The sequence below is a fragment of the Typopeltis vanoorti genome, chromosome 9 (assembly GCF_054136105.1).
Source record: "Typopeltis vanoorti isolate ZY-2024b chromosome 9, IOZ_Tvanoo_1.0, whole genome shotgun sequence".
NCBI lineage: Eukaryota > Metazoa > Arthropoda > Arachnida > Uropygi > Thelyphonidae > Typopeltis > Typopeltis vanoorti.
In genome coordinates this window covers 99868290-99891965 of record NC_143557.1, presented here as the reverse complement: position 1 = coordinate 99891965, position 23676 = coordinate 99868290, and the positions used below count along the sequence as shown (strand labels likewise).

At 38.2% G+C, this 23676-nt stretch overlaps 1 long non-coding RNA gene across 2 annotated transcripts in view; it reads right to left on the bottom strand.

Annotated features, from left to right (window-relative positions):
- Positions 1-207: 207 nt before the first annotated feature.
- The window catches only part of LOC150103297 (uncharacterized), a 35779-nt gene continuing 12310 nt past the window's right edge, over positions 208-23676 (bottom strand). For both annotated transcript variants that reach the window (XR_016548807.1, XR_016548808.1), the window contains one exon: positions 208-2124. This is a non-coding gene — a long non-coding RNA (uncharacterized LOC150103297). The remainder of the gene's footprint in view (positions 2125-23676) is intronic.

The window sequence follows — 23676 nt, the reverse complement described above, 5'->3', positions numbered from 1 at the left end:
TCAGACACAGCAGATAGTAAAGATAGGATTAACCACCTATCATAAGCAGGGCTTATTGTTATTATTATTATTTTTCGGTTGATGCGAGCTTTAGTGGAAGCTAGGAAGCTGGAGTTTTTATTTCGAAGATTATACCGAGACTTATCAGAGCGATGCTTCCTCCACCTCTTGCCCCCCCACATATAAAAAATGGTACACTTCATCATCTCTTCGCACATTTTATATTTATTTATATTTTTACAATGATCTTCCTTTTTTTTTGAGTTTTTACAGATATGAAAATATGCATAAATAATACTGTACAATTAACATCGACAAATCATCTTGCATAATGCACCTAAAGTAATGATCATAAACCAAATAAAATATTTTTTTTTTACCTCTAACTTCCCTTGGCACAACCACATCACATCAATGACCTCCTCAGCTAACGTGTCTTTTTTTTTTCCCATCCCACAAAACTTTTCGCCTATAACGGCTACCCTTAAACAAATCAAAAATCTGCTCTACAGAATACTAATCTCGTATTTGGAGTAATGTACCAGTTCCCTTCTCCCCCTCCCCAAATATTTTCATGCTATCCAGAAGAGGATAGCCTGAGTAATTGACGACACCCCTTTTACCATTTTGTCACAGATAATCTGTTTCTATCTAAATTCTCTTCCAATCCATCTACTTCAGTGCAGTGGAACAACATTCAGCAAGGTCATCCCATGGACTTCAAAAAAAAAAAAAAAAAAAAAAAAAAAAATAGAGTTCACTCTCTATTCCTCTTGTGTAGGTAATTAATTAAAAAACGAATGTACTTTTTCAAAAGGTCGTTCTTTGTGAAAGAAGGGGAAATGGTTGTGATCAGGTGTGTTTGTTTGGATGGAATCACCGCATAAGCATGTAACATCATGAAAGTATCTTATATCTGTTAATTACCTGCGTCTTCTTAGCCATTTTTGCTATTGTTGTTCCTATACTGTGGCTCCAAATGAATGGATATTTAATTTCGCAGAATATATTCGATTAATTTGTTAAATTATCTATTGCATAATTTGTTTTCTTTCTTTATCAATTTTGATAACACTGTTAGCGGAGTCGTGATAATTTCGATCTGAAAACCCAGCTGATCTCCATCCCGTCTCTTTGATCTTAAAGAAAGGAGAGAGAGAGAGAGAGAGAGAGAGAGAGAGAGAGAGAGAGAGAGAGAGAGAGAGAGAGAGAATCTTGCGATGCTTGCCCAGAAAACCAGCAAACGGAAATCATAGCAACTTTATAATTCCGATCTGCGCAACAGTGTGTGACCTTCAACGCGAACCGCCGGCAACCAGAGGTTGGTTATACAGTCGTTCACCCCTAGATCTCATCGATCGATAGTAGCGACACTATCAGCCTAAGCTGCGCTAAGGCCATCTCTCCTTGAGAGGTATGCCGGCAATGGTGAAGGTCGTTTGCTACCTACACGGGTGCTCTATCGGCTGCCGCATGTATAGGATAGCGTGTTGCCTATGATCACGAGACAACAGACCTAGAATATGAACGTGTACATGACTGCATTATACACGAAAATATTGACCTACATTGTTCGTTGCAACAGCCATAAAAAAAAAAAAAAAAGTGTACATTCTCTATCGAATTTTCAAGGTCAGCAGACCTTTTCACTGTCACTCCATTAATTGACGAATGCTTGTGCTGCCCTCTGGGATTAAACTGCATGCTACTGGTACAGAATCGTTTTGTCAGAAATATCGATTTTTGTATACAACTGTAACAGGTGTCTACTAAAACAGATCTTGCTGCGCCATCTCTTGGTACCTCTTTTCATTAACTGTTTTATTAAATCTATTGGTCAATTGATTTTTATTAAAGAAATAAGAAGACAGATGATATTTTGTAACTCTTTGCACAGTCATCGATAGAAAATAGTAGAAGTAGCAGAAAAGATAGTTGTTATTGGGATAGAGTACTCTCCACACCCAGAAACTGAACAGAATCTGTTCTACATGATTCGGACCGGTTTCAATACCAAACTAGAGTATCTTCTTCTTTTCTTATTTATTTATTTATTTTTTTTTGTTATGAATCCAACAACACGTTCTTCAATAGTGCAATTTCTCTGATCAGTCATTGTTAAATCTGAAAATATAAAAGAAAACAAACGTCAGATAAATAAAGATATTTAATACCGAAACCGTCCGTACTTTCGTGAAGTATTAGAATCAAATCATTATTTTTTGCGTACTTAAAAATGATAAATTATTCGTATTTACCAATTTTACACAGGAATTTTCAAGTCATCCTCACTATATAAATATAAAATACTGACCACGTCTTTAACTTTTGTGAATATACACATTTGCATTTTTCTGTACAAGTATATTAAGCGATCTGATGTATTAAACAAACAAATGTCTTTACATATAAAATATAAACAAATTTAAAAAAAAATAAGTTGTTATATCTGAAATGAAATAATTTCAAGAATTTTATATATATTTATTGAGAGGACATATGCACATTTAATATACATACCTAATCGTTTTTTTTTCTTTTTTTTGGCTAGATGAGTGAAGCAAGAATGCTTTTCATCTTCCCCGTTATCTGTAGTAGACAATGTAAGGATAGGGTATTCAGCTATGAGCTCTGATCATGGTAGGAGGGTAACAGCAATAGCCGAGCCTCAGTTAGAACTTCGTTGGCTACAGCATTGCCATCCATTACCGTCCCTGGGTACCCATTTTAGTCGCCTCGTACGACATGCATGGGTTGCAGTGGGATTAATAAGTAAAATCACCTCTAAAAATTAAGAAGATCACCCCCCGACCACTCCCTACGAGTGGCCGAAAGATCGTCCAACTCAGCGTTGGTTCCACTCAGTGAGGCCCCCCCCCCCACCACCACTGAGCAGAACCGCTCATATCCAGGGAACACCGACAAAGCCCCTCACGGGCCACACCGTAGAACGCCCACCCAGAGACCCAAATGCTCTCTCAAGCAAACCCCCGAAATTCAAGCCCTCCCCCTCACCGGGAACAAAATTCCGGAAGAAACCTAAGAGAGCGAAACTCTTGAAACTCTGCTTTCATTTTAGTCGCCTCTTACGACATGCATGGGTCGTAAGTGGAACTGATATAAGTAAAGCCCTCTGTAAAAATTAGAACGATCCCTAGACCACTCCATAGTGGCTGGGAGATCGTCCAACTCAGCGTTGGCTCCACTCAGTGACGGGCCCCCCACCACCGAGCAGAACCGCTCATATTACAGAAAAAAGCGTCCACCGACGAGGCCCCCTCACGGGCTACGCCAGCGAATACCCTCCCCAGAGACTCAAAATGATCTCCCAGGGCAACCCCCCCCCCTCACCGGGAGCAAAATTCCAGAAGAAAATTGAGAGAGCGAAACTCTGCCTCCATTTTAGTCACATCTTATGACATGCATGGGTTGCAGTGACGCTTTTTTTTAAGTAAAGCGGACTCCAAAAATTAGGACGATCCCTAGACCACACCATAGTGGCCGAAAGACTGTCCAACTCAGCGTTGCTCCACTCAGGAGCAACGCTGTTATGACATGCTTGGATTTGCATTGGCGTTATTCTTATCCCGGCCACCACATGGGGACATACCTAATCGTCCTTATAAGGACTAGCTTAAAGGGGCGAGGCAAGAATGCTTTTCATATTCCCCATTGTCTGTAGAGGACAGTGTAAGGATAAGGTGTTATTGAGCTATATAGCTCTGATCATGGCAAGAAGTTAACAGCAATAGTCGAGCCTCAGTTAGAACTTCATTGGCTACGGCATTGCCATCCATTACCCTCCAAGGTATTAATCACCACATCTCAGTCAATTCCATCACAAAACCTACCTAATCGTTGACTGTTGACTTCTATGGCAAGATGGACATCAATCGCTTGGATTTTTTATCCCCTAAACGTTTTAATTATTTAATGAAAGAAATTTATGAACACATGGCTCACCCTAATTAAGGCTGTGTAGAATTATTTCAGTCTGATCAGAGCCGCCTTTGGGCGTTTGTGTTTTGATCTGTCTTTTTCATCATCGTAATCTGATGATTCACTAATGAGCAGGTTGGGATGGAGTGATGCCTGAGCAAAGTACTTGGCTGCTATCTGGAATAGAAAGTAGGTATGTCTGGCAGGTTTTCGTCTTGGTGGAGGAGAGTGTTCCTTACAAACCATGAGGCATCGAAGATCATTCGGAGGCATTTATTTTGGATTACTTGTAATCTTTTGATGTTGTTAGGGGAGGTGTGGCTGCACGCTGGTGATCCGTAAGTTAATGTAGGTCTGACGATTGCTTTGTATATTCTTAGTTTGTTTTCTGGACTGATCTTGCTTCTTCGGTTGAGTAGAGGGTAGAGTTATTACTGAGTTAACTTTGTTGCAAGCATGAGAGATGTGGGAGTTGAAGTTGAGTTGGTTATCTATTTTGATTCCCAGGTATTTTACTTCTTTTTGCCATGGGATATCAATGTTGAACATTGTGACTGCTCCGTGATGATTTGCTTTTTTGAAACCATTTTTCAAGATTTGTTGCTGCATTTTATAGTCGTTGTGTGGCTTGGTGTGGTCTGAGTGATCTGGCTAGTATCTCCATGTCATCCGCATAAAAAGCCATGATGGTTGATGGAGTGTTTGGGACGTCCGAGATGTAAATATTGAAGAGTAGTGGCGATACAAGGGAGCCTTGCGGGACACCTGCTGTGATACTTCTTGCAGAGGATCTAAGGCCACGCAGTTTTACTTGAAATTTTCGGTCTTTCAGATAAGAGTCCATGATTTGGATGAGGTTTAGTGAGTATTTTGCAGTTATTAGTTTGTGGATGAGGCCTTTGTGCCACACTTTATCGAAGGCCTTTCGCCACGTCCAGGAAGATTGCACCTATATGTTGTTTCCAATTGAATGCGGTGGTTATGTATTCTATAAGTCTGTGAACCTGTTGAGTTGTGCAATGACCTGTGAGAAAACCAAATTGTTCTTTTAGGATTAGGTTTAGATTGTCTGTTTCGTTTTGTAGGCGTTTTAGTATTACGTTTTCTGCGATTTTCCCCAGGCCTGACAAGAGGCTGATAGGTCTGTAATTCTGGGGGAACTGAGGTGCTTTCCCCGGTTTGTGGATGAGGATTATATCTGCCTGCTTCCAGCGAGTGGGGAAGTAGTTTAATCTTGGCATCGCGTTGATGATAGCATTATTGTTTTGTGAGGGAGTGCTTTTATAATTTTGTTTGAAATCTGATCAGGACCTGGTGCTTTTCTGTTGTTGAGGTTCTTGATGATTTGGTATATTTCCTTTGGCGTATATAGCTTGCGTTGTCCCGGCTGGTGGGATGATGAAGTGCGCAGCGTATTTGCCTGTGAATTTTTTCGATGAAGCTCAAGTCCGCATGAGTGTAGTTTGGTTGAAATTGCAGCTCCAGGGCGTCTGCAGAGGCTTCTGTTTTCTCAACGTCTCGGTAGACTATGCCTCTTTCTCCATGGATTGGATGCATGTTGGGGCGGTCGCTGCGAAGTGCTTTAGACATTTTCCATAATGAGTTGTCTTCGGTGTTTAGGGAGCTTAGTTTCCTCTCCTATAGCTGGTTCTTATGGTCTTTGATCGTATATCCGACTGGATTTGTCATCCTGTTTAACTTTTGTTTATCCTGGAGAGATAGAGTTGCATGGTAGCGACGTCTGATCCTGTTTTTGTTGCGGATAAGCTTTAGAATCTTTTCTGGAAGCAGATTAGCGGGAGCGGTAACGGTGGAGGCTGTTGCAAGGCCAGTTTGTATTGTGTCTACTTCTTTGGGTGAGGAGATGGCTGGGACAGGGCCTGTGAGGTTGAAGAGAGTTGCGTTGAGCTTTTTAAAATTTGTGCAGGACTGGTTGGGGATGATTTCTGTTTCCCCACTTAGGCTTAGCAGAACTGGGTTATGGTCGGAGCTGAGATCATTAACAACCTGTAACTGGAATTGATACGAGGTGTTTCTGAAGATGGCTACATCCAGCACATCAGGTTTGCCCAGCGGTCCATAGTGTGTTGGTTCGGCAGGACCTGCTATGGTGATGTTTCTTGTCATATCAAACTTGTGTAGGCTCCTCCCATTGTTGTAGGAGTTTCTACTATTCCACGCTGGATGTTTAGCGTTTAGGTCTCCTGCCTGCTTCATTTGTGTCGAGGAGCTGGGAGAGATCCGCGTCTAGTAGTGGTTTGCTTGGAGGGTTGTAAACAGAATATAGTTTTAGTCTACCTGCATTGTTGGTGTATATCTCAATTCCAGTTTCTTCCAGGTTTATGGTCGTTGTTTTCTTGATTTCATTATATGTTATGTTTTTTTTTTTTTATGAAGATAGCTGTGCCACCCCCGTCTAGCATTGAGTCTATCATTCCTGAGTAGTGTATAGCATCATTGGGGTTATCACATGGCCGGAGGTGAGTCTCGTTGATTAAAAGGACGTCCACTCTATAACGTGCAGCAAATTCTTCTAATTCTAGGAGATTATTGTTTAGTCCATTAGCATTCCAAAAAGAGATCTGTGTGAAATTATTCGAAATAGGCGTATTAGTCATTGTTTAACATTGGAATATTACTGAGTGCTTTTTAGGAACTTGTTTGTATCACTTTGGTTGGGGTTAGTCTTGCTGAAAGTCGTTAGCATCTCCCCTAGGGTGGCAGCTAGGATAACAGCTGAGTTATGTTTGTTGGGAGTAGATTCTGTTGGTTTGATCTTTGAGGAAATTGCTGCTGCATATGAGCTGTGTGATGTTGTTTGCTGGTGGGTACCTCCTTCCAAGAGTACTGTGCGTTTTTGAGATGGTGGAGTGTTTGCGTTTCTGTTTTTTACCAGGTTATCTGGGTGGTGAGTGCAGCCTTTATAGTTTGCTGGGTGTGGTCAACCACAGTTTGCACATGTGGCTGGAGTAGTACGTGGTCTGTAGCATGTGTGAGAAAGATGATTGTTCCCGCATTTTACACATTTGTACTCCTCTTTGCATAATTTTTGTGAATGTCCGTATTTCTGGCACCGATGGTATTGTCCTGTAGTTGCTTTCCACCTTAATGGTTCCGTTTTAATCACTAGATTGCATACAGGCTTTAGATCATATATTTCTCTTTGGTCCTTGCTTATTTCAACTAGCACCAGGTCCGCCCTGTACATCCTAGAGACCTTAAGGGGCTCGAGGCCTTGTGTTTTTAGGTCAGAGGCTATTTCTTCTGCTGTCACAGTTTCTATGATCCCTCTTAATACCACTTTTAGGTTTTTTTCACTTTTCAGCTGAAACGTATGGTACGGGATTTCCAGCTCGTCCATGTGTTTGGTAAGTCGGCGGTAGTCCGATACTCCTTTAGGCTGTATTCGGACTCTTTCATCTGAGTTTTTAGCTGAAGTGAAATTAGTTTCTGAGTTTTTCATGACCTCCACAACTGTTGACCATTGTTCCTAGCGCGTAAAATCACCGGTGGTATTCATTCTTTAATCTGTGCAGATGTGTTCATTGGTGCTTCATGGGCTGCAGTAATAGCCACTTTGTCTGTGGGCGTTTGGGGTTCAACTGTTGTAACCACCTTCCTGCGCTTCTTCCTACTCACTACCTGATAGTCGTCAGTGTCCTGTAGTGTGTGAATATCAGCTGTTGTGGTATTTCCTCTGCTGGTGTCTTGTGAGGTGTTGGGAAGAGGGTCAGGGGATTGGTAGTCCTCTGATTCAAACTCTGCTATTTGGTAGATTGGTACCTTTCCTGGCCATTTCCTTTTCAGCAGGCCTCCTACATGCTTGAAGACTGCCAATAGCTGCTTGAAGTCGAGCTCATCATATGGAATGCCCATGATTTGGCCTAATTTGTGATTAGAAAGAGAGAATAGAGATTGCTCAGGTGTCCAGGTAATCAGGTAATCCTGTGGACTTTTGAGGGTCCACTAGCAAATCACGTAGACACTCTCAGGTGTCTACCAGCAATAAAATACAACTAGCTGTCCTACAGTAGGGAAAAGGAGTGCCACGAATTCACTTGGCCACAGATTGAAATTCTACCTCCCTAAATAAAACCATAAATCCACCACTGGTCCTCATTGCGGGTGGGGTCTGCCGGCCATTAGACCTCTTGCATGTTTCATGCAGAGGGGGAGACAGTAGGAAACAAACTGTGTCTGCGCCAGTGCAATGCGCGTTTCATGAAAAACCTTGTAAACAAACTAATCAGGCTCAGTCTAAAATAATACCTCCGTTCACATCAAACGTTTTATATCTAAGTAAAGCCGTCTCTAAAAGTTCGGACGATCCCTAGACCACTCCATAGTGGCCGAAAGACCGTCCAGCTCAACGTTGGCTCCACTCAGTGACAGGCTCCCCCACCACCGAGCAGAACCGCTCATATTCCAGGGAAACGCATCCACCGACGAAGCCCCTCATCGGACCGTGCCGGAGAAGACCCTCCCCGGAGACTCAAATTTGCTCCCTCAAGGCAAAAATCTTAAGAGAGCGAAACTCAAACACTCCAAAATTCAGCGTCCCCATAGGGAAACAGCTGAGCCTCAGTTAGAACTTCATTGGCTACAGCATTGCCATCCATTACCCTCGAAGGGTATTAATCACCGCATCTCACAGTCGATCTTAAGGTTCATATAATATCATCCTTATCCTTATAAGGACTGGCTTAAAGAGGCGAAGCAAGAATGCTTTTCATCTTCCCCGTTATCTGTAGAGGACAGTGTAGGGATAAGGTGTTATTGAGCTATTGAAGCTCTCATAATGGCAGGTGGGTAACAGCAATAGCCGAGCCTCAGTTAGAACTTCATTGGCTACAGCATTGCCATCCATTACCCTCCAAGGGTATTAATCACCGCATCTCACGGTCGATTTACTCCACTCCCACTATTTATGAGGACTGACTTAAAGAGGCGAAGCAAGAATGCTTTTCATCTTCCCCGTTATCTGTAGAGGACAGTGTAGGGATAAGGTGTTATTGAGCTATTGAAGCTCTCATAATGGCAGGTGGGTAACAGCAATAGCCGAGCCTCAGTTAGAACTTCATTGGCTACAGCATTGCCATCCATTACCCTCCAAGGGTATTAATCACCGCATCTCACGGTCGATTTACTCCACTCCCACTATTTATGAGGACTGACTTAAAGAGGCGAAGCAAGAATGCTTTTCATCTTCCCCGTTATCTGTAGAGGACAGTGTAGGGATAAGGTGAGCTATTAAAGCTTTGATCATGGCAGGAGGGTAACAGCAATAGCCGAGCCTTATGAATAAGTAAAGCCGTCTCTAAAAATTCGAACGATCCCTAGACCACTCAATAGTGGGGGAAAGACAGTCCATCTCAGCATTGGCTCCACTCAGTGATGGCTTTCCACCCACCACCACCACTCATATATATTTATATATATTTATCATATATATTTATATATATTTATCATATATATTTATATTTATCATATATATTTATATTTATCATATATATTTATATTTATCATATATATTTATATTCTATTTATATATTTCGAAGAAAAGCATTCACCGACAAAGCCCCTCACCAGGCAGTGCCGGAAATCACTTTCCCCGGAGATTCAAATTCCTCCGTTAAGGCAAAAACCTTAAGAGAGCGAACTCATATTAGCAATAGTCGAGCTTCAGTTAAACTTGTTCATGCAGCAATTAAAGCTCTGATCATGGCAGGAGAGTAACAGCAATAGCCGAGCCTCAGTTAGAACTTCATTGGCTACAGCATTGCCATCCATTACCCTCCACGGGTATTGGATTGAATGAATCAATCACCGCATCTCACGGTCGATTGATATTTTTCTTGCCCCACTCCCATTCCTTATAATCCTTATAAGGACTGGCTTAAAGGGGCGAAGCAAGAATGCTTTTCATCTTCCCCGTTATCTGTAGAGGACAGTGTAGGGATAAGGTGTTATTGAGCTATTAAAGCTCTGATCATGGCAGGAGGGCAACAGCAATAGCTGAGCCTTAGTTAGAACTTCATTGGCTATAGCATTGCCATCCATTACCCTCCAAGGGTATTGGATTGAATAAATCAATCAATGTGAAATTTAAAAATCATGTAACATTATGTAAAATATACATTTAGAAAACTTATTGGTGTATTTATTATTTAATATAAAAATAATGTTGTAGAATGCCATATTCTTTGTAAAGGATTAATTTATTAAATAAATGTTAAGATCTAAAAAAGATTTTATTTAATTATTTCAGTCTTATATGTCGAAAAAATTAGTAAAATAAGTACGCGGTAACAGCATAGGCGAATGATAGTTGCATATCATTTTGGGAAGAGAAAAAAAAAAGCCTGTTTGTATTGTAATTGAGCTAATAACTAAGCAGCCTTAAAATGCTGACTGAAAGAAGCCGATGTTGTTTGAAAGGTTGATTACCTCATCTCGCAGTGTCATATCCCTTGTCATGCTCCAAGATGACCTGAACGCAGTATTAACGAACAACCAAGACGGGTGTTTTCATTAGTGCAACTGCTAACTTCAGAGAAGGTTATGTTGATGAGGCCGAATTATTCTGTTTGTTAATTTCGTGGCCGGTTTTTTTTTTTTGGGGGGGGGGGGATGAAAAAAACCTTACCTCCGTATGAGACTATTATCTATCATGCAGAAAAGCTCTTGTAAAGGTTCTTCACGTCGGGATTCGAACCCGGGTCGTTTCAGCCTAAGGGGGAACACACACACACGTCTCATATAAGTATGAAAACAGCTCTTTCACCGACCATTTCTGCTAATGAATACACCTAAACTATCTGGTTATTAAAAAAAAAATGTAGAAAATATAAAAACTACGAAACCAGATGCATTTGAAGGTCAAGCAATGTGCCGTAAAACAACTGTAGCTCTTCCGAATATCATCCTAGACTCGGTCAAATCGCTGCTACTACTCTTGGGATGTGATAGAGTTGTGACTTCGACAATATCTGGCATAACTGTCACATTCTCTACATTGTGCAATGCCCCCCCCCCTTAACAGAAGCATCTCTGTTTTAAGGTTTCTATTAAGGAGCACATTGGAACGTTAGTTATTCATCATATGAAAAGAACAATCGGTGTGGGCTTCAGGTTCATGCGCATGACTTGTATGTAGAGAAACTTGTTTCAAGGACGTGTCCACTGTCCTTGAGAAGACGTTGTTATGACAACCCAGAGATAGAACTAGTGGTGGTTTTAACCAGTTCTCTTTGCTTGTCTTCGAAGAGAGAGAGAGAGAGAGAGAGAGAGATGTCGTCTAAGTACCTCACGCAAGACTAACCGTTCTCCGTGGACACCTATATCATGCCACACTTTCTCTCTTCAAACTAGTCAATGCAGTTGCGAAGCACCAAGGTTTAGTTAGCAGTGTAGCAGCAGACAGGCAGGCGAGGGGATTTCACGGTGAGTTGAAGGTCACTTATCACGTGGAGTCCTTGAATGTTGGCGACAGAACCCACGGTACAGTTAATGGCAAATCCTTTTGAATGCGCAACAGCATTATGGAAACAAAAGTATCAGAACTGACGAGAGAGTGAGAAAATAAAATAAATTCCACACACGATGATACTACAGTGATTTATATAGAGGGCGCTTCGATCTTTATATTTCTTTGTATGATTCGAATTGAGACCGACTTGGGTCCTCTGAATGTGACAACACGTATCTCGTTAAGGGGACGTTCATAAATTACATAATGTTTTTTTTCGGGGGGGAGCGGACAAGTCAGTCTTTTGTGATCGTATATAAGACAACGAACAAGTTCAGGTAGATGTAAAAATGTGTGGAAAATGGTGAAAAATAAACATGATTTTTCACGAGTACACCTGTAAACTCTTTTCGAGTATGGTTAACAGGATTAAGACTTTGTTGACAAATGTCTGCTGTTATTATTAATTGTCTTTAGACCTGTATTTTACCTCTGTTCGAAGGTCATTTCTTTTTTGTCCCTCCGTTTGTTTGTCTTCCAAGAAGGAAATATCATAGAAAAACGAGGGGAAATATTACCAACGCTAAGAACGAAATAAATTCCAGTGTCTAAGGGAATGACGATTTTCCATTGTACACTCCTCAAAAAATAAAATAAAGAAATAAAAGAAAATAAACAAATAAATAAAATAATAAATAAAAAGTCCAGTTACTGACCACTGTAGCATGTTTTGTCAATCTACTCGATGTAAATACCAAAAATTAAAAAAAAAAAAATGCTCTAAACAAATCCAGTGCTGAAAGAGCCACACAAGGTATTATGAACTAAATAATAAGGTTTCTTCCTTATGTGAGTTAATGTAAACACAACAGAGAATTAATATTTATATTTTTGAAGACTACAGTACCCTATTTGCCATGGATCCTCTTTACACATGGGTTATTATTATTATTTCGCATGATGATTCAACGGTCGTGAGTCCCTTTTATGGGGAGGTACGGCACCATCTCAGTTACCGCCCCCCTTATTTTTAAAAATGGGGGGGGGTAACTACTCGGGATCGGCATGCTATGCCGTCCCGAGCCGGCTGACGAAGAAGATCTATGGCTGCAGGGACCGTCTTAAGTATTCCTGGCTGTAATCCGTGTGTGTGTGTATTCACGGGGCCGGTTTGCCTCTTCTGGGGGATGAAAAAACCTGAGTTTCCGGGTGAAAAAACAACAACAACTCTATATCCGTATGAGCAGTGGTGAGCTATAAGGGGCTCGCGCGTGCCCTTTGTTAAATTTTTCTCAAATTTGCGAGTCCCTTGTTTTTCTTGTTTAATAATCTTGTAGAACTAGAAAATACCACCGCGGAATGTATACATGGTATTATAATTGCTACTTTAAATTCATATGGATTTTCTGTTAACTATTTAAAAAATAATCTCATTGCATTTTGTTCTGATGGAGCTAATGTTAGGAAACAAATCAGGTGTTGCAATCAAACTTCTACAAAAATTTCCCAACGTTGTGATTTGGCATTGCGTAGCTCATCGTTTACAATTAGCATTAGACGATTCGATAAAAAAACATCAAAGAAATAAATCAATTTGAAATATTTATGAATAAATTATATGCTTTTTATCATCAATCGCCAAAAAAATCAACGAGAATTAAATACGATTGCAAAAGACCTTGGTATCGAAATTTTAAAGATCGGCCGTGTGTTTGGAAGCTTTATACAAGCATTTAGCATCGAACGATACATATAAGGGCTTTTTAAACTGACATCTCAATTTGCAATCTTTAAAAGATTTTTTTTTTTTTTTTGCTTGACTATGGAAATTTTAACCCTTTAAAATTTTAACCCGAGGTCGGCTAATTCACCTTTCATCGAAAGATAAACGTCTTTTCCTCATATTATGGACGGGAATCGACCCCAGGTTTTTCCCACCAAAGGGTTTCGTCTATACCGACTGAGCTACGGAGTCTCTTTACACACGGGTTTACGGAGACGATTCTGAATTTAAATAGGCTGGGAAAAAAAAAAAAAAGACTATTAGTTATAATTCTTTATTTATGATTGAGGGTGACAAAGCGTGTTAAAGATGCCACTGATCCAGGGTTAGTAAACAAGAAAATACAATAATTACCACACCGTAGAAAACCTTTACAAAAAACTCGAAGACTTTTTTGTGATTATGAGCATTCTATTAAAAAAATCAGTCATCTGTATTGTTAAAAAATACGCTAACTTTAATATTAAAAAAAAAAAAACATGTAGTGTAGTGATAAAGTTATCTTTATTAAGTATGAGTTTTGTAAATGCCATTTGTCTTTTTTTTTTTTTGCTTCCTTTCCGTCTTTCCTTTCATTCACTTCCCCCAACACCCCCACCCTCATGGTTTCCTCGAACCTACTTGGCAACTACTCGTATCTACAAGACCGCATATAGCAGCGTTCAGTGACGTAATCGCCTCACGTGCCAGTTGCGCATGAATGAACCTGGGCAGTACGTATTTGACCCAGTTTAGTGCGGGTCAGTGGAAGCATACTAATTGTCAATAACAGTTAAACCCAAGGAGAAAATAACAATAAACCGTGTTAGGATCAACAGGTGGCGCTTCTGATGCCTCCGATTCTTAAGATAATTAATTTGGCTTGTGATACATGCAAAGAGTTTTAATGAAGTTAGCTTTCTTTTAAGACATTACTACATTAAGATCATTTATTAATAATTAAAGTAATAAATTTGTCTTCGTAAGCTGAATAATTATTTAATTTTTTTTAATTTAATATTTATAATTCTTATTTATTGAAAGACTACTAATTCTCTAGCGCCTTTAATCGATTGTTAAAACAATCGATAGATGTCACTAGTAGTAGCGATCCAAATGCGTCTTTTAAAATTGCAACTTTGTTTACTTTCCTTTCACTTTATTATCCGTAACGTATACACTGTTTCAGCCAGAATACTGAGAATAAATTCTTTATAAATTTCATATTTTAATTTGCAATTTCGTCCTCACCTCACTACGCAACTCCATAAACTTTGTCTCGTCAAGGTCAGTAACATTTTACCGTGAAAAGACAAACTCGGCATGTTTGTGCGAAGATTACTAACGCGTGCCAAATGTTCTCCTCTTTTAGTGGAAGTTGTTTTTGCAGACTACTCAGACTTACAAACGAGACTAAACAGATACATCAAACTGTTTATTTCAGACAAAACTCATTTGCGACGTGGTTGGTGGTAGCAAAACTTCAACTCTGTAAAGGTTGTGTAGAATTTTTACGGCAATTAAACTGTCCTACTTTCATAACAAATAAATTTTGGAATTACTAAATAATGTACCTCTCTGTCTGGAATAGTAACTTCGGGCTTTGTAGATCTGAGTTCAAGTGCGGAGAAGGAAATGCAAGCACGAGACTGCATTTTCTTGCACATAACTCAGTTTCATAATAACTCGGTTTTAACTGCATAGAATTGAATAAAATTTGGGATTTAGGACGTACAGTAAAATGTATTCAGACATTTTAATTTATTTTTAAACACACCTTTTTTTTATGTTTTTTGCAATAATTTCCTTACTTGTATTTACTTTGAACGGACTTTTATTTCGTCTTCGAATCAATCCGATTGTTGAACCTACTTCAGATGAATTACAATCGCATTTAACAGTTCTGTGAAAGAACTCAGCAGATGTTTCAAATTATCACATTTTTCGGAGTCTTTTTAATGTAACGACAGAACTGGTCTTCACAATTCAGGGAATCCTATCCAAAATTGTCTTTTTTTTTTTTTTATCATCTGAAATGATCATTAATTTGTTTTCTTAAATAAACTTTGATGATCCATGACATTCCTATTTGCACTTGAATAACCAATACGGTATTTTATTTATTTTTTTAATATTATTTCGGCATCATCGTAGCCACTAAAAGTGTGTGTGTGTGTGTGTGTGTGTGTGTGTGTGTGTGTGTGTGTGTGTGTGTGTGTGTGTGTGCGCGTGTGTGCGTGCGTGCGTGTGCGTGCGTGCGTGCGTGTGCGTGCGTGCGTGCGTGCGTGTGAACTTGTTTCATGTCATCGGACCTGTAAGGTGTATAGCTCCTCATTCCATTATTCATTATTTGATACTTCTAATAAAAACAACTGACGTCAAAAGCGAATTATTTAAAAGAACTGGCGTCAAAATACCAAAGGCAAAAGTATACCATTCAAAAAGTACAACAGCTAAAAACGTGTCATTATAAAAGAATTGGAATAGTTGTACTAAAAGTATCACAAAAGTTGGCTCGCTCATAAATTATGCACCACTTTCCGGGAGTGTCTTTTCTAACAGAAGAGAGAGAGAGAGAGAGAGAGAGAGAGAGAGAGAGAGAGAGAGAAGAAAAAAAAAATACCAGCTGCAGAAAAGAAAATGTCTTTTGCTAGGAAAGATTTAGGTGTGTATCCCGTCTAGGAGGCGACAAATCTTTTTAACCTCTTTTTGACTGCAGACTGACCATCCTAAAAAAGTCGAGGGATTAATTGTAATGCTACCATAAAAAAAAATCGTGGCCAGTCTTATATTTTTGAAGGAAATCTTGTGGGGGGGGGGAGAAAGAATGTCGGAAATACATCCCGAAGGCCGACTAATTCAATGCTGAAATTTGACCAGCCTACTGTTCCCTGATTTCCCTGGGTTTATTTGATATAAATGCACTCAGCTATTTATAAATATACATTAATTATCATTGCGATCAGAACCAAATCAATGCATGTAATAGGAGACACACACTCTCTCTATCGCTCTCTTTCTTGCTCACATCTGGAATAGATTGTTTTGTGCTTAATCGCCTGTTTTCCTTTTACTATCAACTATGTTCAGAATTGAACACCAAAATGGTTTCGACAATGCCAATTGCAATATCACTCATCATGAAACTAATGTCAACTATTGACAATAAATCATAATTTTACCATTCTGGTTTTTGTGCATGTACACATCACTTAAACGAAGCGGTTTTAAGCATAATTGTTAGTGATTAAATCGTTGCCTTATACAAAAAATTTACAAATTTCATGTATAAGGCAATATGTTAATTACTAATGCTTATGTTTAAAACATTTAAGTGTAGTGTGCATGCACAAATATCAGAATTCGTTGTTTACTAATACCAGTGTTTTCTTACCAAAAATTTTAGAACTCCAAGCAAGCCTATGTGAGTTAGCACGTTCTTGCTTATACCAGAAATTAAGTTTTAAGTATTAAGAATTAAATGAGAAAAAAAAATTGGTACTCTAGAGTTAGTCATTCTTTGGCACAGGCAAGTAGGTTTTCCCTTCTCCCTTCAGTTCTGGCGTTTTTAACCCCACAACTGAAGAAAAGCAACCTTAGAACGCATAGTATTTCAGACAATAATATAGTGCTGTAGTTGGGGGAATGAGATGGCGGTAGTTGTCTGCCGTACTCTCCTCCCAGGATGCCTATGAGAACCACATATAACTCTAAGCGAGTTGTTTGTAATGGATAAGGACAGAGTTGCCATCCTCTCAATCTTAAAAAGCTAGTGAGGTAAACGGCCTCGCTTACTCCCTTTCAGGAATAAAACGCTTTAGCGGTTTTGTTTATTTATATTATATAAAATACACTAATATTTAATAATATATATTATTTAAATTTCTTTTAATAAAAAATAATTACAGTTTTAAAATTATTATTTTATTTTGTGCTTAAATTAATAGATGTAGCAGTTTGGAAAGAAATATATGGGAAAAAAAGGTTGGTATTAGAAATCAGAAGTATTACAAATCTTTATATTCAGATGGGTTGCGTGCGCCTCGCAGGTTGTCGGCCGCTGCTTTATACTAGTAGATCAGTGGACCCACAACCTCGTATAGAGCATATATTATTATTGTCTGTGATATAACGATAAACCTACAAGCAAAATCATGTTTAATATTAAAATTAAAATTTTAAGCAATATTAGAATTACTAACTGTGATTAAAACCATCTTTTCAGAATAGCTGTTAAAACCAACCAAATAGAATCAACTGCTAGATTTCAATTTAATAAAACAGTTTTAGAAACTATTGATTGTTTAAAAGAAACAGGAACTGATTGAGGATGGGTCCTTGAAGGTGTAATTCCTTGGTACTCATCATATTTTTCGTTGAAAACGTACAGAAGAGTCTCACTACCACGAAAAGAACCAGGACTTCCCCTGCTTCCTGATCATTTCCTTAATGAATTTCCAAGGATGATCCCGAGGTTTTCTTCTATCCGCCATGAGTTGTAGAATTTCATTCATCTATATTATACCTCTTACTAGCTTGTATATTTCTTATCATCTTCTCCTTCGAGCTCTCAAACTTTGAAAGCCGATTTCTACAATTGGTTTTCATATGCAAAGTTTCTTGCACATAACAAGGAGATGGATAACCTTGCACGTAATAACATCAAACTGATATTCATTAACATTTGCTGATAGAATCGGTCTGTCCAAGTAAGCCTGAAAGGATTCCGTATCACAAATGTTCCTTATCACTGGATCCAACTTGGCGTCATCCGCATTTAATTGGATATTTCCTCCAACTTATTAGTATACAAATTAAACAGGAGTGATCGAACGACAGAAGTATGTGGTACTCCACTAGTCACCCTCATCCACTTAGATTCAGATATTTCGTTCATCCTTCATTGAAACTTATCTGATAACCACTCTTCAACCCATGTCACAAGGCTGTTTGTATTCATCTGTTTGAGTTTGCATAACAACCTTTGTTGTGCAATTCTGTCAAATGTCTTCACAAAATCAACGTTCGGTGAACAACACGATAATGCCCTCGTCCACAGAGCGTGGTCTGTGCAGGAATGGTTTGATGAGACTGGTGTTGCAGAACTTGACTGGCCTGCACACAGCCCTGATCTCAACCTCATCGAGCACTTGTGGGATGAAGTGGAACGCCGATTGCGAGCCAGGTGAATCAGTGACCGACCTCACTAATGCTCTTCTGGTAGGATGGAAGGGAATTACTCAGCATCATACCAAAATCTAAATGGAAAGCCTTTTCAGAAGACTAAAAGTTGTTCTAGCAGCAAAAGGCGGACCAACTCCATATTAATGCCTTTCATATTTGATTTTTGAATTTTTTTTAATATTTTTTCTTTTGATAGTTGAGTGTCTGAGTTTCAAAAGTCAGTAATCTCAGAAATTCAAATTAATAATGACAGAACAGAAAATGTCGTAAAATGATAAAAGGTGCATTTAGGAAAATGCATCTTATATCATTGTACAAGATGTTAGGGTGAAGGACCACGAAATTTAGGGAATTTAGAGCCCTGTGAATAGAAAGAGAGGAGATATGATTATGCACTTAATTTGGTGAGTGGTCGTTATCAGACAATGTATAGGAGAGAGAGAGAGAGAGAGAGTAGAACAAGGGGCTATCCCTGGAAGCCGTATAAGGAGGGTGTGAGCAAGGGAATACCTGCTATAGACATAATTTTGTTTTATGCAAATATTGTTCTATTTGTCCTTAGAAATGCACTATTTTTTAATTTTGTCATTAAAACAGTGCATTTCAATGAAAAAATTGTAATAGAGATTCTGTCTTGTACCTAGAGCTGGTTTTAAAATGGCCATCGCAAAAATGAAGTGCGGTGAATTAAGGTTATGAAAATAAAATAATATAAAATAAATATAAAAAGAAAAATGGTTCAGTTAAAGCGAAGAGAGAAAAAACATTATTATTTCAAATTATTTTGTTACTAGTAATGCTATTATAACAAAAGAAGGGGGGGTATCAGGTAATCTCGATCCTTACATCGAGATTACATGATTAATTACAACCAAACTGCCTTTAGGCTTTAGTAAGTTCCCATACAATCTAAAACTTCAGCGTTGAATTTTCAATTGCTGATAGTTCTGCTGTATTTTGCAGGAGCTATCATGATGATTGCGACAGGTTGCATTATTCAAATAATTTTATCCACTGCCGTCCTCTTGTAAAATCCAAACAGTGCGTCAAAAGTTACATCACGTGTATGACAGATCGACCCGTTTTGGTTTTTTTTTACTGTAGATGTATAATATTGTTTTAGTTAATTTTACCACCACAAACTATCCAGTTGAAACCAAAATTGAAATGACTCGATAAAATTTTATTTATTTATTTATTTGTTGTTGTTTACCTGGTTTCCGAGTTAGTTGATCTTTGGTGCGAACAAGAGAGTCATTTTGTCGGAAACTCCAGTTTTGAACACACGAAATCAATGGTAGGACACACAATTTCAGAAGACAATAATATAGTGTTAGGGTGGTTAAGGACCACGAGATGGCAGCAGATGTCTACCGTTCTATCCTTCTCGTATGCCTTTCGATCATTCACAGACTTGGACCAGTTATCAGTGACAGTTATAAATGACTGGCCATTGACATTCAAAATGCCTCTTCTGTTCAATTTGAAGGAATAAAAGACACCGAATGTTTTTTGTTTTTGTTTTGTCATAAAATTATCCACTTGAAATCGAATAAATAAAATAAAACTAAACCAATTGGAGACATCTTGTTATATATCTTAAATATTATTAAATTTCATCCAGCCAGAGGGGAGTTGTAACGATATATACTTTATATATATCCCCTTTGTGCATCCTGCTCTGAAAATATGAAAGAAAAATTTTAAATGACTGAATACATTTAAATAAATATTACAAATACCAAATTCTTCTCTCTCTCTCTCTCTCTCACACACACACACACACATGCACTCACACATATACATACACACAAAATGCATGTGGTCTGGATAAGCTTCGCTAGCCAGCAACAATTACTTTTTGTGAACTATTTTTCACTGAATCTTAGCGACCAAATCCAAATATTGCAGGAATTATAATTCCTGCAATATTTGGATTTGTGAACTACTTGTGCGAGTTTGTTTTTGTGATTTTTTTGCGTTCGACCACGAGTTATTGACTCTAATCCGACGCGTGTCTATTAATAACTGGATTACATTGTTAGTAGAAACGTGTGCAAGCAGGTGTGATCCTTTAAATAACTTCATGCTAAAAGTCGGGGCTATTTATTGATAAGGTGAATCATGTAGCTACAGTTTCGATTTCGCACACAAAAAAAAGTGTATCGTTGAATCATATTTTATTGTCTGCCTCTAAGAAGCGATAAAATTTATTTGATTTTAAAAAAATCAGTAATTAATATTGTATTTTTTTCGAATAAATTACTATTTTGGTGTGACTAATCATTCGGTAGAAGATCAAGAAGCATCTGTGTTAACAGATGGTATCGTTAACAGAAGAGATGCAATCCTAACATTAAAATAGCACGCGTGTGTTTATGTGTTCCTTCCTAATATTACCAGGTTTTTTTGTTTTGTTTCCGCAACTCACATCTTTCATCACGTGATATTATTTTTTAGGTCCTTGTATGATAAATCTGATGGAAAATGTTACTCTTTTTCCGCACCAGTCAGTTCCGATAGAAGAGGCGATCAGCAACCACTATTTTATTTATTTATTTTTTTAGTGATATATTATATGCACACAAACTCATATATCTATCTATATATATATATAATTATATTAGCATATAATTACTTGTTGTGCCTGCTGTATGCTGAGGTCTGATTTGGTGTGACATAGTTATTATTGTTCGTTTTCTAGAAAAGTATTGCATTATTATGACAGCGTAGTACAGCGGCGGCTCGTGGCTTGAAATCGTGGGGGGGGGGGTGCTGCAACTTTCGAAATATACATACACATTGTAAGTACAGTGTATACATACACACTGTAAGCACACTATAAGTACAGTGTATACGTGTTTGGATAAAATATCAAAATTATGATAAAAAATTAAACACGAAAAAATATTGTTTATTATGTATAAAATTATACAGTTTGGTATAATTCAAAATTATTTAAAAATAAAATACAGGGTGGCCATAAAATAACTTTCCCTCTTTGGGGACATCTGTAGCTAAAACCAATAAACGGAATAAGACCAAATTTTATATTGAGACTTTTGAAGGCATGGGGAGATGATTTCCACGAAAAAAAAAAAAAAAAAAGATTTAGTACCAAAATTCGCTGATAGGAGAAATTTTGGCGCTGGCAGAACTGAAAACAAGAGGATAATTACATTAAATGACTGGCCTCGGAGAATAATTACATTATTCTGCATATAAAGTTCTATTGTTTATATGCAAACTGCATATAAACAACAGTGGAACTGCGCGACGGACAGGGCCCCATTTCGCTAACAGCTCGCATCTCAGTATGACGTGCATATGCTTGCGCGCGTAGCAAATACTAGCAATATGACACTGTGGTAAAAAGTGCTGCTAGCGCCCTTCGCCCTCCTAAGTGCTACAAGATGGATTTTTATTATTTTTTATACAAAATAAGAGAATTGTATAGGATTGTTGATGATAAAATTAAATATTACAAGCAAATATAAATAAATTAATAAATATATTTATATATCGAGAAAAATTAGGGTGCTACAGTTTCGCAGTTTTATTTTTTATATTTATCCATATGGAGTTTCCTCCCTTTTCTCCCCCCCGTCCCTACTGGGGCGAGTTGAGCCCCCTCATGGGGGGATTAAGTATTTATGGCTTTAGATCCGTGTGTGTTCACGGGGTATGTTTGCCTGCTTACGGGATGAAAAACCCCAGATAAACTGGGGGAGGGAGGGAACCCTGCTACCCACGCCCAAGACCGGCTAACTTGACTATGCCTGAGGAAGATCCTTAAGCTCCTCACGTCGGCGACGGGAATCGCACCCAGGACACTCCTTCCCCAGGCGGTTGCGAAGCGCAAAGCCACTAGGCTAACCGCGCGGACAGTTCCACAGTGCCTATGCACGAGCCGCCCCGTGTAGTGTCTAAGATATTCCATAGTCAGAATTCGCTTATTGGTATATGTTGACTGCCGAAAACGAGGAGTGTTATTTTGCAGCTGGAGACTTCTTGTTGATACGATCCTGTTTTGCAACAGTTTATAGTTTCTTCATTAAATGCACTCGCACAGCATACGATCAGGCATATATCATATCTCAGTGTAGGTGGGCTATAACTAAGAGTTAAAGTACCTACATTAACCATAAAAGTCAAGTGTTATTTTGCATTCCTAGAAAATTAGGCTTAGCTGTTTGCGTGAGATTTGCGATAGAATGGAGTAGGGCATTTTGATAGTCCCGTGCAGCATATTTGATCAAATCTAGGGGAGATTTTTAAATTAATTTATAAGTTGACTGCATAGATTATAAGTTATCCAAGGAAACAAACAAATAAAAATCTTGTTTGTGTCTGAATAGCGTTGGTTTATTTTTTGAAAGTATCATTAAATCGATCTAGTGGTTTTTCTGCTTAAACGACATTTAGCAAATATTCTAAATAATTCATGCTACAGGAAAAAGAAGATATTTATTTAATAGTCATTGATTTGTTGCTATCTAGGAGTTTTCTGGAAACTATGTTCAACAATCAAGAAAAAACTATTCAACCACTGAAAAGCTGAGATGAATGTTGAGTTCATAAGAGAAACATTTCAACATAAGCTGCTGTTGTTCGAAACTGCAAATTCCATGTGCAACAGCAGAAATGCTCAGACATATAATCGTAAATTATCCATAAATATGCTTCTTCGCTTATGACAACAAGAAGGGCACTTCTTACTGGATGTAATTTGCGCTAAGTACGTGGCAAAAACTCCACGAGTTTACCCATACATACCTGTATTTTATAAAAATAAAATAAATAAATTCTCCAATGTCTTTTATTCCTCAAAGGAATAAAAGACAATATAGCAACCACTAAAATAAAAAAATAAAATAAAAATAACTTTTTTTTTTGGAAATCGGTAAGCAGTCGGTCTTCACCCATAAGTGTGGACGGTACTTGATTTCAAAACTATTGACTGAACTTTTCGGGTGACAAGAATAAGGTAGACAATGCTACTATCTTCTATTCCTTTACCTGAACTGGTATATTTTTGTCTGAAACCGATGCAGTGCGCCTGTGTCAAAGGTCGACTAACTTGAGAACCGGCTGAAAAGGGCTAGGAAGCATTACTATAAGACTATACGAGCACTTTTTTTTTTTAATAAATAAATTATTTTATATCAAAACTCTTCAAAGACCTTTTAGGTGATGTGTATAATAATAAGAAATGTATGGGGAGAGAAGCATGCCAAGATCGGAATTACAACGGAATCAGTTAAATGTTATGAGACCAGTGTACTTATGGCTGTTAATTGAGTGTGTTATTTTGGTTGGTTTG